General features: G+C 40.0%; 1 protein-coding gene and 1 long non-coding RNA gene across 13 annotated transcripts in view; one reads left to right on the top strand and one right to left on the bottom strand.

Moving 5' to 3' along the window:
* KHDRBS2 (KH RNA binding domain containing, signal transduction associated 2) overlaps window positions 1-14,444 on the top strand; it is a 614,322-nt gene that overhangs the window by 187,340 nt on the left and 412,538 nt on the right. The window lies entirely within an intron of this gene.
* LOC141984667 (uncharacterized) overlaps window positions 1-14,444 on the bottom strand; it is a 76,341-nt gene that overhangs the window by 22,220 nt on the left and 39,677 nt on the right. The window contains exon 5 of one of the 2 annotated variants that reach the window (XR_012638774.1): window positions 11,623-12,585. The exons of the other annotated variant lie outside the window; for it this stretch is intronic. This is a non-coding gene — a long non-coding RNA (uncharacterized LOC141984667). Of the gene's footprint in view, window positions 1-11,622; window positions 12,586-14,444 lie in introns of those variants that run through there. 2 annotated transcript variants of the gene reach the window in all.

Raw genomic sequence — 14,444 nt, 5'->3', positions numbered from 1 at the left:
CGTATTCTGATGTCCCAGTTGGCGTTGACTCTCATATGTGGAAATAGATTACCATTTGAACTGGGATTCTATGAATGCTACAGGTTCTTTATGAGAATAAGAAAGCTAGTTTCCCTCCCAAGTTTTATCTAATCATTAGCTAACAGGTGCTAAGTACTTGATCAATTGTTGCCAAACACTAATATGTTTATGAGTACTGGGTATGTCAGAATTTTGGGAATGGTACATGAGGCTACTTTTCTTTATCTCAGGGCTCAATCTTTCTGCCTTTCTGATCATTGGGAGTTTTTCAACTTAATACAGTCTTTAGTAATGGAGCTGGTGTTTAATAATGAACCTCTGGGTAGGACCATGATGCTCTGTAGAAGCTCATTTCCCCCAAGAATAGCCTTTGAAGCAACCCAGGATCCATTTCAGGTTAAAGCATACACCAGAAATTGGACACTGCTGGCATGCCCAGGAAATTCAATTTGTTAAGCTAGTGTAGCACCCGACTGGTTGGGAAACATCGTATTATATATTGTATCCTAGTTCACTTTTCAACTCTTGCTTTGTTAGTCTGAACAGCAGTGCTGTATCCTTGGTTTTGGCATCTATTGGGCACTCTGAACCCATGAGTACAGTCTGAGATTCCTGACAATAGTAGACACCTCTAGTAAGGTCCCAAGCTGAGACTTAGGGCTGGTCTACACTACCACGGTAAATTGATCTAAGTTATGCAACTTCAGTTACATGAATAACATAACTAAAGTTGAAGTAGTTAGATCCACTTATTGTGGTGGCTACACTGTGCTGTGTCGATGGGAGAGCGTCTGTTATGCTTCTCGGAGAGGTGGAGTACACAAATCGATGGGAGAGTGCTCTTGGATCAATTTAGCATGTCTTCACCAGACTTGCTAAATCGACACTCGCTGCATCGATTGCAGCAGTGCTGATCTACCGGTAAGTGTAGACATGCCTTTTCTGAAGTATTACTCTAGCCTCTGGCTGCCCACAGAGATTTGAAAGACTCTTGAAACTTTTCAGGAACCTCTAGGTCATAATGTTCTCCCACTGAAAAGCTGAATGCTGGCCCAATTTAAATTTTAAACTCTATATTTCATAATTAGGCTCAAATCACCAACTGTGGATACCTGGAAATATGTTCCTAAGTGTTATGCCATCCCAGAAAGGACACCTTCATTAAATCCGGTTTACACTGAAATTGTCTCATTGCACTCTAAATCAGAGGGACTTCCTAAACTGTTTTGCAGAAAAGAATAGGCTTCCAGAGTTCTTACATTGCTTTCACTGCTTCCCTCCAAGAGAAACAGTTCAGGGTAAATTAAGCACTCAGACCCCTGAGTTGAGTGCTGACACAGTGCTTATGACCCACATAAATCCTATTTCAGCCCAACATAGGCCTTGTGCTAGCCCTCTACACCCACACTATTTTCCCTTAACTTGATAGAAGGGGTTGCTGCGTACACAGGCCATTTAATGTGTGGTTACCAAAAAAAAATGTTTTGATCTGAAGTGTACCCTGTGAGTCCACACTTCAAAATGAAATCCTCAGACCAGGAAGTTATGTTTTCTGTTTCTTTAATCTCCAAATGCCTACATTCGCTCCTATCAAAAGTGTGTATTCTTTTATGGCTAAGTAAATCCAAAACAAAATATTCTACTACTGCAATCAGGATATGAGAATGATAAGGGTGAATTTCTTGCTTATTAATTTGACTTATTCATCTGGTTTCTCTGAATTTTTTTCATGTCTAGAAATGAACTCCAGATAGGCACTTAGGGCTGTTCGTTTGGGGGATCTTACGGGTTTTGCAGTTTGTTTATGATTACACTGAAGATTTTCAAATGAAGATACTGAGCTAAATAACTCTCTGTGTACGAAGAAGTCAAATGCAAATTCTAACCGTTTCCCGTCTCTGTTGTTTATCACTAAGAATCTGTATCAAAATACTTAACTGTCAGTTATGAAACTAGAATAAGCCAAACAATGTTGAAAGTTAGAAATGCACATGTTTTACTGTAATGTGTTAAGGCACAAACAAATGATAAATTATAATTATTCCATATATTTTGTTTAAAGATTATTTCTTTTGAAAATATTAATTAAAATGATAGGATAGTCTTCCTATCTAATCTCTTTATGTTAGATTCTCTTTCTGTACTCTAGTTGCATACAGCTATTGCCATTGTAACTGTAGTGACCTGCTATACGAGTAATTTGTTTTCTGGGAGTGTGAAAATTGGTTTTCCTCTCATCCAAAATGATCCCCATATGCACAAATGTACAGTATTACCAGCGTCAGAGGCTGGGCAATCAACAGCTTTTTGAGTATCAGCATAATGCGATTGTGTCGAGGTACTTCACCTGTCATTATAACACCCTTCATTTTCTGTGTAATATGCTGATGTAGGTAGTCTTTTTGTCCCTGAGTGCTATAAATTCAGTCGCCCTTTATTTGTTGCAGTTTTCTCATGTTGTTAAACAAAAATAAATGAATAATCATATGTACCTTGGAAGTCTTTTTAGAAAGAGATTATAGTTTTAATACTACATAAATGCTGCAAAATACAGCATATAAGTTGTGTTGATAAGTGTCTTTCTAGGAGCATTTAATATTGTTCAGTACAAGGAGATCCTTTGCAAAATAATAAGCACAGGCATGATGAGAATATATAAAGGGTAATTTTAATCACAAATATGTTTTGTGGGGTTTTTCCTCAACTTGAATACTAATTTAAACATATCTTAAGTGTTTAATTTCCTTTTGTTTTCCTTAAAGATACCATTATATCATGTTATGTTATTTCACTGAATGATTCATTTATTGCAGTCAGTCAGTATATTCTTTACAATGTAGAGGAAAGCATAATCCCTCCCCAAAGCACTTACACTCTAAGGCCTTGATCCTGCAGTCTAACCCATGTCTGCATGTATACAGAACTCCACTGACTCTAATGTGACTTCATATAGGGTTAAGGGTCTAGCCCTGTGTATATCAGATTGCAGGATCAGGAGCTAAATCAGATACATGAAATACAATTCAGAAACATAATACATTGTTCATTCTAACCTTTAAAAAGCAATAGCAGTTTTATGTCATGGACAGAGTTAACAATCAAACAATAAAACATACAGAAAATGGTCATCTGCTGCATACCTTCCCATACTCCCTCCGGTCCACCCATGCCCCCGCACACCCAACCAGAAAAAGAGGAAAAAAAAATAGGGAAATGTCATGAATTATAACAACAGGAATTATAGTCAGACCTGGTTGATAAATCCATAGCTTGGTTTGCCTAACACTTTACAATAAGAGAACCTGTTTTCAGTTGTGCATAATTTTGCCAAAGTTTAACCTCTGAGGCTGAATTTTTCGATTTCCCTGTCTTCCTTAGGCTGAATTGTTTTGAATGTTTCAGCCAAAAGCATTCAGAAATTTCCAAGCATGAAACTAAGGAAAAATACATTGGTTTGTTCATGTTAAAAAATTCTCACAAATGTTTAATTGGGAAGCCCTAATACCGTCATTCATTTTGGGGAAAATTAAAATTGAAATTAGGCAGGAGGGACTTTTTGCCCACACCATGAAAATCCACCAAAATTTGGCCAAATTATAAGCCTCTGAAAATTTCAGTTTGCACATGCTAATAGAGGCTTCTTAAAGGTTGGCAGTATTATTCTCTGCAGATTCCATCTACAATGAGCATCTCCTCACAGCTGCTACCTGTTAGCCAACTGAGCATGCTCCATCCCAGTGATGCTGGGGCTGAGCAGGACATTCCCTGTATTTGCATTTTCTTATAACCAGGAGCTGCTGTGTTGTGAGGTACTGGAATGGCAAGATAGAAGTCTGTCTCTCCTATAGTCTCAATGACCCCACCTCTGGCATCCAGGCAACATGTAAGAGTCAGTTTAACTTGAATGCAGAAGGTTACTGGGGCCAGGTTAGGAACACAGGAAGTGGAGAGAGGCACAGTGCAGGGAAGAGTAGATAGGCCCAGGAGACAGAAACAAACTGTGGGGGCTGGGGCAGAAGGGTTTATAACCAAACCACTACAGAACTCTGCTTTCCATAACCCGGATATTTCTTGTCTGTCTAGCAAATAGCTGTCAAACCCACTGGCAATATATATGTCTCAATGCCCCTCAGGTGGCTGGTACAAATATAGTATAAGTTTGCTACTGCTGTTACACTATAAGCTCTAATGGTGGAGGTCTGTGGAGTCAGAAAAAGGCTTGAGGGTCATTGTACATAATCAGCTGCATATGAGCTCCCACTGCAACACTGTGGCCAAAAGGACTAATGTGATCATTGGATGTATAAACGGGAATCTTAGATAGGAAGAAGAAAGTTATATTACCTCTGTATTTGGCACTGGTGTGAAACTACTGGTGTCAGCCTGAGTCAGACCTGTTTTCATATCCCTCTACCTGATTTGGATTCATTAGACCAGAAAGAGAGAGTGGCTCTACAGTCCAGGTACGCACTTGAGATGTGGGGGAGTCAGGTTCAAGCTCCTGCTCCATTCAATATATTTATTGTTATTTACGCAAAGTGGAAGAGCTTGAACAGGAGAGATTTGAGAGAGACCCACCCTAGAACAGTGGTTCTCAAAGCCGGTCCGCCGCTTGTTCAGGGAAAGCCTCTGGCAGGCCGGGCCGGTTTATTTACATGCTGCGTCCACAGGTTCGGCCGATCGCGGCTCCCACTGGCCGCAGTTCATCGCTCCAGGCCAATGGGGGTTGCAGTAAGGGCGGCCAGCACATCTCTCAGCCCGCGCCACTTCCCGCAGCCCCCATTGGCCTGGAGCCGTGAACCATGGCCACTGGGAGCTGCGATCGGCCGAAGCTGCAGACGCGGCAGGTAAACAAACAGGCCCGGCCCGCCAGGGGCTTTCCCTGAACAAGCGGTGGACCGGCTTTGAGAACCACTGCGCTAGAACACCTGATAGTCTGGTGTTCAGAGCACTAATCTGGTATAGAAGAGACCTGGGTACAAGTCTCTGCTCAAAATCAAGCAGAGTGGGGATTCAAATCTGGGTCTCCCACATTCTGAATGAGTGCCCTAGTCACTGGGCTTGGTCATTCCAGGACATACAGACATGCCAGCCAGCCTCCAAAATTTCCAATCTGCTTGTCCACAGCCATCCTTTGTGCAGGGTACATGTGCTCAGAGCATGCCTACTGGATCAGGCAAGAAGTCAGCAAATGTCTAGTTTGAGACTCCAACTGAAGCTTAGGAATGAGCTATGGCTCCAAACAGCTCATCAGCTGTGAGGTGGTATAAAGACTTAGCCAGTTTTATGGATGCCCATTGGCAGAAACTTAAGTGCCTATAGAAATTTAGGGCAACTACTGGGTTAGAAATAGCTGGTAGTTTTGTGAATGTCAGTGGTGCCTAAATATTGGATAAAGACTCCTAAAAAGGCAGTTAGCACCTAAGTCCCTTTGTGACTGTAGCATAAAAGCTAGATTTAAAGTTGCCTTTGCAACCTTAATTACAGCCTGTAATTACGTGATCACACACATTTTCTACAGGATCTCACTCTCATTCAGGATGAAGAGTGCTCACCCACTCTGAACTCTAGGGCACAGATGTGGGGACCCGCATGAAAGATCCCCTAAGCTTATTTCTACCAGATTAGGTTAAAACTTCCCCAAGGCACAAAGTTTTTGCCCTTGGATTAAGTAAAACGCTGCCACCACCAAGTGCTTTAACAAAGAACCAGGGAAAAGGACCACTTGGAGTTCCTATTTCCCCAAAATATCCCCCCAAACCCTTACACCCCCTTTCCTGGGGAGGATTGAGAATAAACAAGATGAGCACAAACCCCTTGGATTTTTAAGACCCAAAAAATTCAATCAGATTCTTAAAAATCAGAACTTTATTATAAGAACAACAACAACAAAACAAAGATAAGAGAACAACTCTGTAAGATCAAAATGGAAGATCATCTTACAGGCAGTCAGATTCAAAACATAGAGAATCCCTCTAGGCAAAACCTTAAGTTACAAAAAGACACAAAAACAGAAATACACATTTCCTCCAGCACAGCGAATTTACAAGCCAAAAAACAAAGAAAACCTAATGCATTTTCTATCTAGATTACTTTCTAACTTTACAGGAGTTGGAGAGCTTGCATCCTTGATTTGTTCCCAGCAAAGGTATCACACAGACCAACAGACAAAAGCCTGTTTCCCCCTCTCCAGATTTAAAAGTATCTTGTCCCCTCATTGGCCATTTTGGGTCAGGTGCCAGCGAGGTTCCTTAACTTCTGAACCCTTTACAGGTTAAAGGATTTTGCCTCTGGCCAGGACGGATTTTATAGTACTGTATAAAGAAAGGTGGTTACCCTCCCCTTTATATTTATGACCCAAGCATAATATGGAATCCTCCTTTTGGCCCAAGTGCCTTCCTCAACTATAAAAGTATGGGAAAGTGCTGGGGAGAGGGGAGGAGTGACCATGGCCAACAGGTTGTATAGGAAGGAGGAAAGCAGCAGCTCTCATTCATTTGGTTTCTGATTAACAGCAAATTGTCCTTTAACAATTTTACAGCCCAGTTTGTTTGCTTTCTGTGTATTTTATTCTCTCATGTGAAATTTGGAATGTTTCCTCTGTAGTGTGCACAAAGCAGGCACTCTGTGTAACTATGAACCGATCTGAACAGAGTAGAGCAGCCTCTGCAAAATGATTTACATATTCGTTCCGCACTTCTTGCGAAATAAACATACAGTGGTTGTGCAAATTATTATGCTGTGATTGGCTAATAATGGCTGTCAACCAATCATAGTTAAGGGATTTGCACACAATAGTTATCGATAAAGATATGTAAGAGATTATGCAGATCAGATCTTCTCAGCCAATTAGTGCAAGGATTTTTGCATTCATGAAAAATATTAGTTATACATCAGTAACTGTAAGTGTCTCTGTGACCTTATTGGCAGAGACAATTCCATTCTACTATAACCGGAAATAAGAGTTTATAATGGAAATGTCAAAACTGCATCAACAGTTCTATAGTGCCACTATAATTAAACTGAAAACCTGCTCCCACTGCATGGAAATAGTTCTCTCCTTTACTTGATTTCTATGAAGGAATAAACAAATTCTTTTTTTTAAAAAAAATTGATTTTATAGGGAACTATAAAAAAATTCTCCCATAAAACCTGAAACACGGTATTATCTGAAGAGGTGCTAAGAACAGCAAGCTTTGTTTCACGATTTTACAACAACAATGGGATATATGATTATTTTAATATGGACACCATGGTAATCATTCAGTAAATGTCTAGACTACTCTTTAGGTCAGCAAAAAGCAGTTAAAAGGCTGCTGCAGCAGTCCACTGTACAGTATAGCCTACTTAACTTTATTTTTAAAGAATTAATCATATAGCTGTAAATATAGGTTAATTATACCACTGAGTGTATTTTCATATGGTTATGTCTCAATGTGTTACAGTAACAAAAAATCAAAATATTTTATGACTCTACAAATCCAAAATCTTTTACATGACCTTGGATATTTAAAGCTAGTTTCATCTAATGGTACACTAAATCTTTTTAGTTCTTCTGAGATGGCAGCACAAGTAATCATTATCTGTTGACATTGCTGAGCAGGGTTTGAAGATGTATACTTATTAGACCCTACTGATACCAATTGCATCAAGGAAGAAACAGACATTTTGATAGCTAACAAACTATGCTTCCTAGTGAAAAATACTCTGTAAAAAGGAGTAGAGCAGTCCGGAGTGTGTTTCTGGGAGGTAAGGCTATAAATAGAATAACATTTGATTGTAGGGGGAGAAGGTGAGAGCAATGGCTGAAGTAACTGACAGCCTAATGTAAATAATATTTCCATAGATGAGGCTATGAACCTTAGTGAAGTGCTTCACTGATGAGTGAAGCTAAATACAGTTTAAAATTGTGATTCTTTAGCACAAAACAGAAATGATAGACGTGCCCTGTTAATTTTTGCTTGCTTTTCAAATAGGGTGACCAGATATCCCGTTTTAAAAGGGATAGTCCTGTTTTAGGCGCCTATTACCCCTTGCCCCCGTCCCGTTTTTTCACAGTTGCTATCTGGTCACCCTATTTTCAAATAACAATACAGCATGCAAGATCCCACTCATGAAATATTTGTATTGTTTGAAGGCTGCTGAAAATACAACGTTTATTTAATTACACAAATTGTTTTTCCCCACTTAAGGCCAAAATTCTGCATCAGGATACATCATCACAGACCCCACTGAGAAATCAATACTAACGTAGGTGTGTGTACTAGCAGACTGGAGCCTAAACAAAAAGAACAAATACATTTTGTAAAATATTTAAGTTGATTATTAAATAGTAGAAGACAGGCAGTTTATTGGATTGACCATCAAAAATGCACATAGTTAAAAACTCAGGCGATATTAGCAAGTGTTGTAAGATATTCATTATTTCAATGAAAATTTCCCAGAGGAACTAAAGTGCTGGATTCTTTGATAGAATAAATATGCAGAATCTAGTGAATATTTTATTTATTTTGGGGTCTTTTTATGAGCTCATTTTGATTTGGTTTGCCTCCTTTCCTACCTGAGTTGCAATACCAATATTCACCTCTAATAAATATGAATAACCAGACATCAAATTTTAAAAATAGAGAGGTACTTGAACTAACCATGAAAGAACATTTGTGTCTGCTGTTTATTAGGGAAAAAATCTGGTGGATTGTAAACTACCCTTTTTATTATTTATTTTTATTATTTATTATTTTATTATATATACCTTATTATTGTGAGCTTCCTTCAATGAACCAACAAGCTAGCAATTAGGCAGCCTTAATTAAGAGCAAAGTGTGAACACTGGGATTGGATTAATTACGAAAAAATGTAATCTACCATCTCAGCAGAAACAAAATATATACTTTTTGAAATAGCTGTCTTCAAGATTTGAGTGGAACTTAATTCACTAAATTCACTAAATTACATTGTTTTGTGGATGAAATACCTTATTTTTGAACTAAGCATTGCCTCACGAGACTATGATATCAACTAACAAAAAATTAATATTTACATAACGAGTGCCTCAAGAAAAGGTGGAGGCATAGCCAAAGCAGATGCTTGAGCTATTCTTAGCTAATGTAATGACCCCTAGGGTGAACCGGTACAAGTGACACAATTTAAACCCAGCTGTAAGGCAGTTCTGAATTTTGCTGAGGGCAAGGCATGTACCAACGAGGGACAGAATATGGAGGCACAGGTTGCCTCAGAGACACCTTTACCCTCCCACTTTGTGTCTGCACCAAACTCAGAAACAGAATCTCCTGCCTCTTCTATGATTGTGATAGCTTGTCCTTAGTCTTACAAATAGAGGATCATGCACCAATGCCATGACTCTGAATTGGTCATGAAGTCTGCAGAATGGCTTAAGGGCCTAATAATCCAGCCTTGTGTTGTGTAGTACTTTACTCCCTGAATTGTCCCTTAGTGGACATATCAGGAACATCACATACCAGTGGTGGTGGCAGTTCTTTTCCTGGATGTCCCTTTAATAAATCTCTGTTATAGAAAGCTCTAGTATATGTGTCTTGAGCATTCTTAAATAAATGCTTGGTAAGATGCTGAACACCTCTCACAAGTTACTGACTACCTTCAACTTTCATTAGGAACTGGCAACTATTACTGAGCTGAGGGTGCTAGGAAATTTGAAAGTTCAGGATCTAGCAGATTGCCTGGAACAGTAATGGCATCTAAAGCCATCAAACACTTTCTTATAGTTATCTGGTATCCCTTCCATTTTTATATCACCAGTTTAAAGCACATGTAGCTCTTTAGCTGATTTTAAAATGTAATAAAACACACTGGAACTTCATTACTGAATGAAACAACTCTTAGTATTAAGAGAAAACGATTGTTACAATAGAGGAAGAAATATAATAAAGAGGGAGTTTGAAGTACTTTAAATTCTTCTCTGATCCCCTTTCCATGGTTCTCAAAATGAATCAATAACATGGAACAAACAAAAAGAAAAGTGATCATTCAGACTTTTTGTAATATATTATGTGTATAGGTGGTGGTGGAGTATAGAATTTTAAATGATCTAACCTAGAGATGACTGAATCTCCTGGAGGAGATGGTTTAGCAAATCTCTCTAATTTTGGGTGGGTTGGGGGAGAGGTTCACAAAACTTGTTCAGGCTCACAATTTTCCCCCGTAACTGAATCCTTTTATTTTATTTTTTTAAACTATTCATTTTAGAAACAGTGGGACAGAGTCTCAGCTGTGCCAACTCTGCTGGCCACAGGTGGGGGATGAGAAGTTTCAAATCATTCAGTTGCAGTTCCCTGTTCCTGGACTTTTTTCTGCATCAGCCCTGGCCACGGTGAGCTTCGGAACATCCCAAAGGCTAATCTAAAATACCTGGTAACAGCCTCACAGAGCCCATGTGACAGCTGAGGATTTCCAGATTATAATGTGCTTCAACTATGCCCAGTTTCCCCTCCTCCTCACACCCACATGCTAAATTCCCTGTTAGCGCCTATTAAGCTGTGCAGATGCTCAGGGAACCCACCCGGCCAGGACTTGCCGTGGATGGTTGCAGGGCACTCCACCCCCAACCCAGGGCTGGACCTGCCACGGACGGGAGAGAGGCACCCCTGTCCCGGCCCTCTCCCCGGCCCAGCCTTGCCGTGGCTTGGGGGAGGGGCACGTATCCTGCGGCCTCAGCTCCGGAGCTGCCTCAGTTGGGAGAGGCACTTCTCCCCCCCCGCCCAGACGCTGCTGTGGGGAGACACAGTTGTGGGGCGTCCCCTCTCCCCACCTTAGCACTGGGGCAGCCTGCATCCCAAACCCCTCATTCCTGGTCCCACCCCAGAGCCCCCACCCCAGCTGGAGCCCTGACCCCCAAATCCAAACCTCTGCCCCAGCCCGGAGCTCCCTCCCACACTCTGAACTCCTCAGCCCCACCCCCACCACATGAATTTTGTTATGTGCACCAATAATGGAGGTGATATGTCACACGTCACCTCCATATTGGTGCACATAACAACATTCATTCTGCACATGTGCGGGAAAAATTAGAGGGAACACTGCCCACGTGTCTCCTTTTTTGGGAGTTGCAAAGAGGTCACTCAGAAGCAAAATGGGGGCTCCCCCAAAGTGACTGTATCCCAACTTGAAATATCCAACAGCTTTGTAACCCCTTTATGCCACGAGAGCAATACTGTGCAAAGGGATTGAAATGCAGCTCAGTATGAGGTCCAGCAAGTTTTTTTCTAAATAAAAGGAAGCCTGTCTTTGTATCTTAGGGATAGAACTTCCTTTCACTTAGACTCTAGGCTTTTTGAGTCATGGGATGCAATATTTTTATGTATTTAAAGAGATATGTATACCTATGCTCCTATAGAAATAATAAATAATAGCTCAGCTCATTTCTGTTAGAGATATTGGGTTTTTAGTCCGTTTTCAAAAATTACCAATTTCTCCAAAAAATTAAATTAATGTACACGTTTGTGAGAGGGATGTTACAAATGTTCTTCAAAAGTTTATTTTTTTATTATTTTATTTATTTATTTTATATATTTTTGATTGTCTTATGTCAAATCTTGTAGGAAACATCATTATTTAACAATCAAAAGCATTAATTTATGATCTGAGATGCAGAGAATAAACTACAACTTTTGATTTTAGGACCATTCACTTTAAGACATATCAAATAGGAGAATTCATATAGTAGGTATAAATAAGTCAGAACAATGTTCACCTGAAATGTAAGTCATCCATCAGATATGAACCAGCAGGTGTGTGGGTTACACATGCAAAGACTGACTAGCTTTTACCAGTATTAAAATAAATAAGACTTGTCATCTAGTCTCAATTTATCTAAATAACAAAGCCCATTATTCACTACAAAAAAATTACTGTTACTCACACCTTCTTGTCAACTGTTTGAAATGGGCCATCCTGATTATCACTACAAAAGTTTTTTTTTCTTCCTGCTGATAATAGCCCACCTGAATCGATTGGTCTCATTAAGAGTTGGTATGGCAACCCCCATTTTTTTCATGTTCTATCTATCTACTGTATTTTCCACTGCATGCATCTGATGAAGTGGGCTTTAGCCCACGAAAGCTTATGCTCAAATAAATTTGTTAGTCTCTAAGGTGCCACAAGTACTCCTCGTTCTTTCTGCTGATACAGAGTAATACAGCTACCTCTCAAACCTCCCCCAAAATTGTTTCACCAAAGGGTTTGTAAAGTTATTTTCAAGAACTCATAGTTATGTGGGCATACAGCATTGTCATTCTCATGTAACAACATTTTAATTTTCCCTTAACTTATTTTTTTAATGTCTTAAACAGCAAGACTTAAAACAAAGGTTCATCCCAACAGCTATTTACCTCCAATTTATGAATAGTTTTACTACATTACCTGGATATAAGGCATTTTATTTCCATGTTGTAGCTTTCATAATAGTGATAACTATGCTAAGAAAACACTGTATGAAATGTGTGCTTTCAATTCAGTTCAATAGCCATTTTGTACTCAGGTCATCTCTGACTTCTATTTTGCTGATGTTAGAGTTGTTCTTGAGAGCAGCTAGAAAAAGATAAAATGCAGGTAGAAAAATTGAACTGAAAGTTTATATAGCGTTAGATACAGATACTGGGCTAAATGGTGGGATTAAGAAACTGCACACAAAGGAACGTGATTTACTCACAATTAAACCTGAGGTAGGCACCATACCTCTGGAACCATTAGAGAGAATGGTGCTGCTACCTTTTTAATCCACTCCTCACCTGTCCTAACTCCTACCCTCACCACAATCTCGAAGAGGACAAGCAGTAATATAGATGCTAACCTTCCTTGTGCCATGTCAAGGTTCCTCCCCCACTCTGAACGCTAGGGTACAGATGTGGGGACCTGCATGAAAACCTCCTAAGCTTATCTTTACCAGCTTAGGTCAAAACTTCCCCAAGCTACAAAATATTCCACCCTTTGTCCTTGGATTGGCCGCTACCACCACCAAACTAATACTGGTTACTGGGGAAGAGCTGTTTGGAAACGTCTTTCCCCCCAAATACTTCCCAAAACCTTGCACCCCACTTCCTGGACAAGGTTTGGTAAAAAGCCTCACCAGTTTGCCTAGGTGACTACAGACCCAGACCCTTGGATCTTAAGAACAATGAACAATCCTCCCAACACTTGCACCCCCCACTTTCCTGGGAAATGTTGGATAAAAAGCCTCATCAATTTGCATAGGTGACCACAGACCCAAACCCTTGGATCTGAGAACAATGAAAAAGCATTCAGTTTTCTTACAAGAAGACTTTTAAAAGAAATAGGAGTAAATAGAAGTAAAGAAATCCCCTCTGTAAAATCAGGATGGTAGATACCTTACAGGGTAATTAGATTCAAAACATAGAGAATCCCTCTAGGCAAAACCTTAAGTTACAAAAAAGATACACAGACAGAAATAGTCATTCTATTCAGCACAATTCTTTTCTCAGCCATTTAAAGAAATCATAATCTAACGCATACCTAGCTAGATTACTTACTAAAAATTCTAAGACTCCATTCCTGGTCTATCCCCGACAGAAGCAGCATACAGACAGACAGAGACCCTTTGTTTCTCTCCCTCCTCCCAGCTTTTGAAAGTATCTTGTCTCCTCATTGGTCATTTTGGTCAGGTGCCAGCGAGGTTACCTTTAGCTTCTTAACCCTTTACAGGTGAGAGGAGTTTTCCTCTGGCCAGGAGGGATTTTAAAGGGATTTACCCTTCCCTTTATATTTATGACATGCCAGCCTTTGTATATGGGCACAATCGACAGTGCACAATGGACAGTTCTACCCTTTCATCTCCTTGAGCAGTTGTGCAGAGCTACTAACAATCTAACCCTCTGACAGCCGTATTAACATAAAACACTTATCTTCACTTTTAAGACCCTTCATGACCTATCCCATCCTCCTTATCATTCATTCAGTACAGAGAGGTTGACTCCCACCTCTGACGCTCGCAGGATGTCAGCCTCCATCACCCAGTAGTTACATTTTCAAACAAAGACCTTTGGGCTGTCTCTCATGCTGCCTCTCATGCTTGGGAGTAACTCCCCATAAACTAACTCATTGTCTTCTTTCAAATCCCTCCTTAAAACTCTCCTTTCCCATGATGCTTACAAAACATTTGACAAAGGTTAGGCTGCTAGTGTATTGAGACCATTATCTCTCATATGACCAATATGACCTGATTGTTTCCTTGTACTCTCCAGTCTGTGTGTCTGTATCCGCCTGTTATCTCTTGTCTTAAACTTAGATTGTAAGCTATTTGGGGCAGGGACCAAGGGCAGTTGCAGACTAAGAGCTCAATGCTGTTAAAAATATTGTGTTCCTGCAACATACATTATCTTAAGTTGGACTTGAGGGCACTCAGCACCTTGAAGGAGGATCATGCTAGCAGT

The sequence above is a fragment of the Natator depressus genome, chromosome 3 (assembly GCF_965152275.1).
Source record: "Natator depressus isolate rNatDep1 chromosome 3, rNatDep2.hap1, whole genome shotgun sequence".
NCBI classification, from domain to species: Eukaryota; Metazoa; Chordata; order Testudines; family Cheloniidae; genus Natator; species Natator depressus.
Note: the sequence above shows the minus strand (reverse complement) of the source record. Positions and strands in the feature narration are given on the sequence as shown.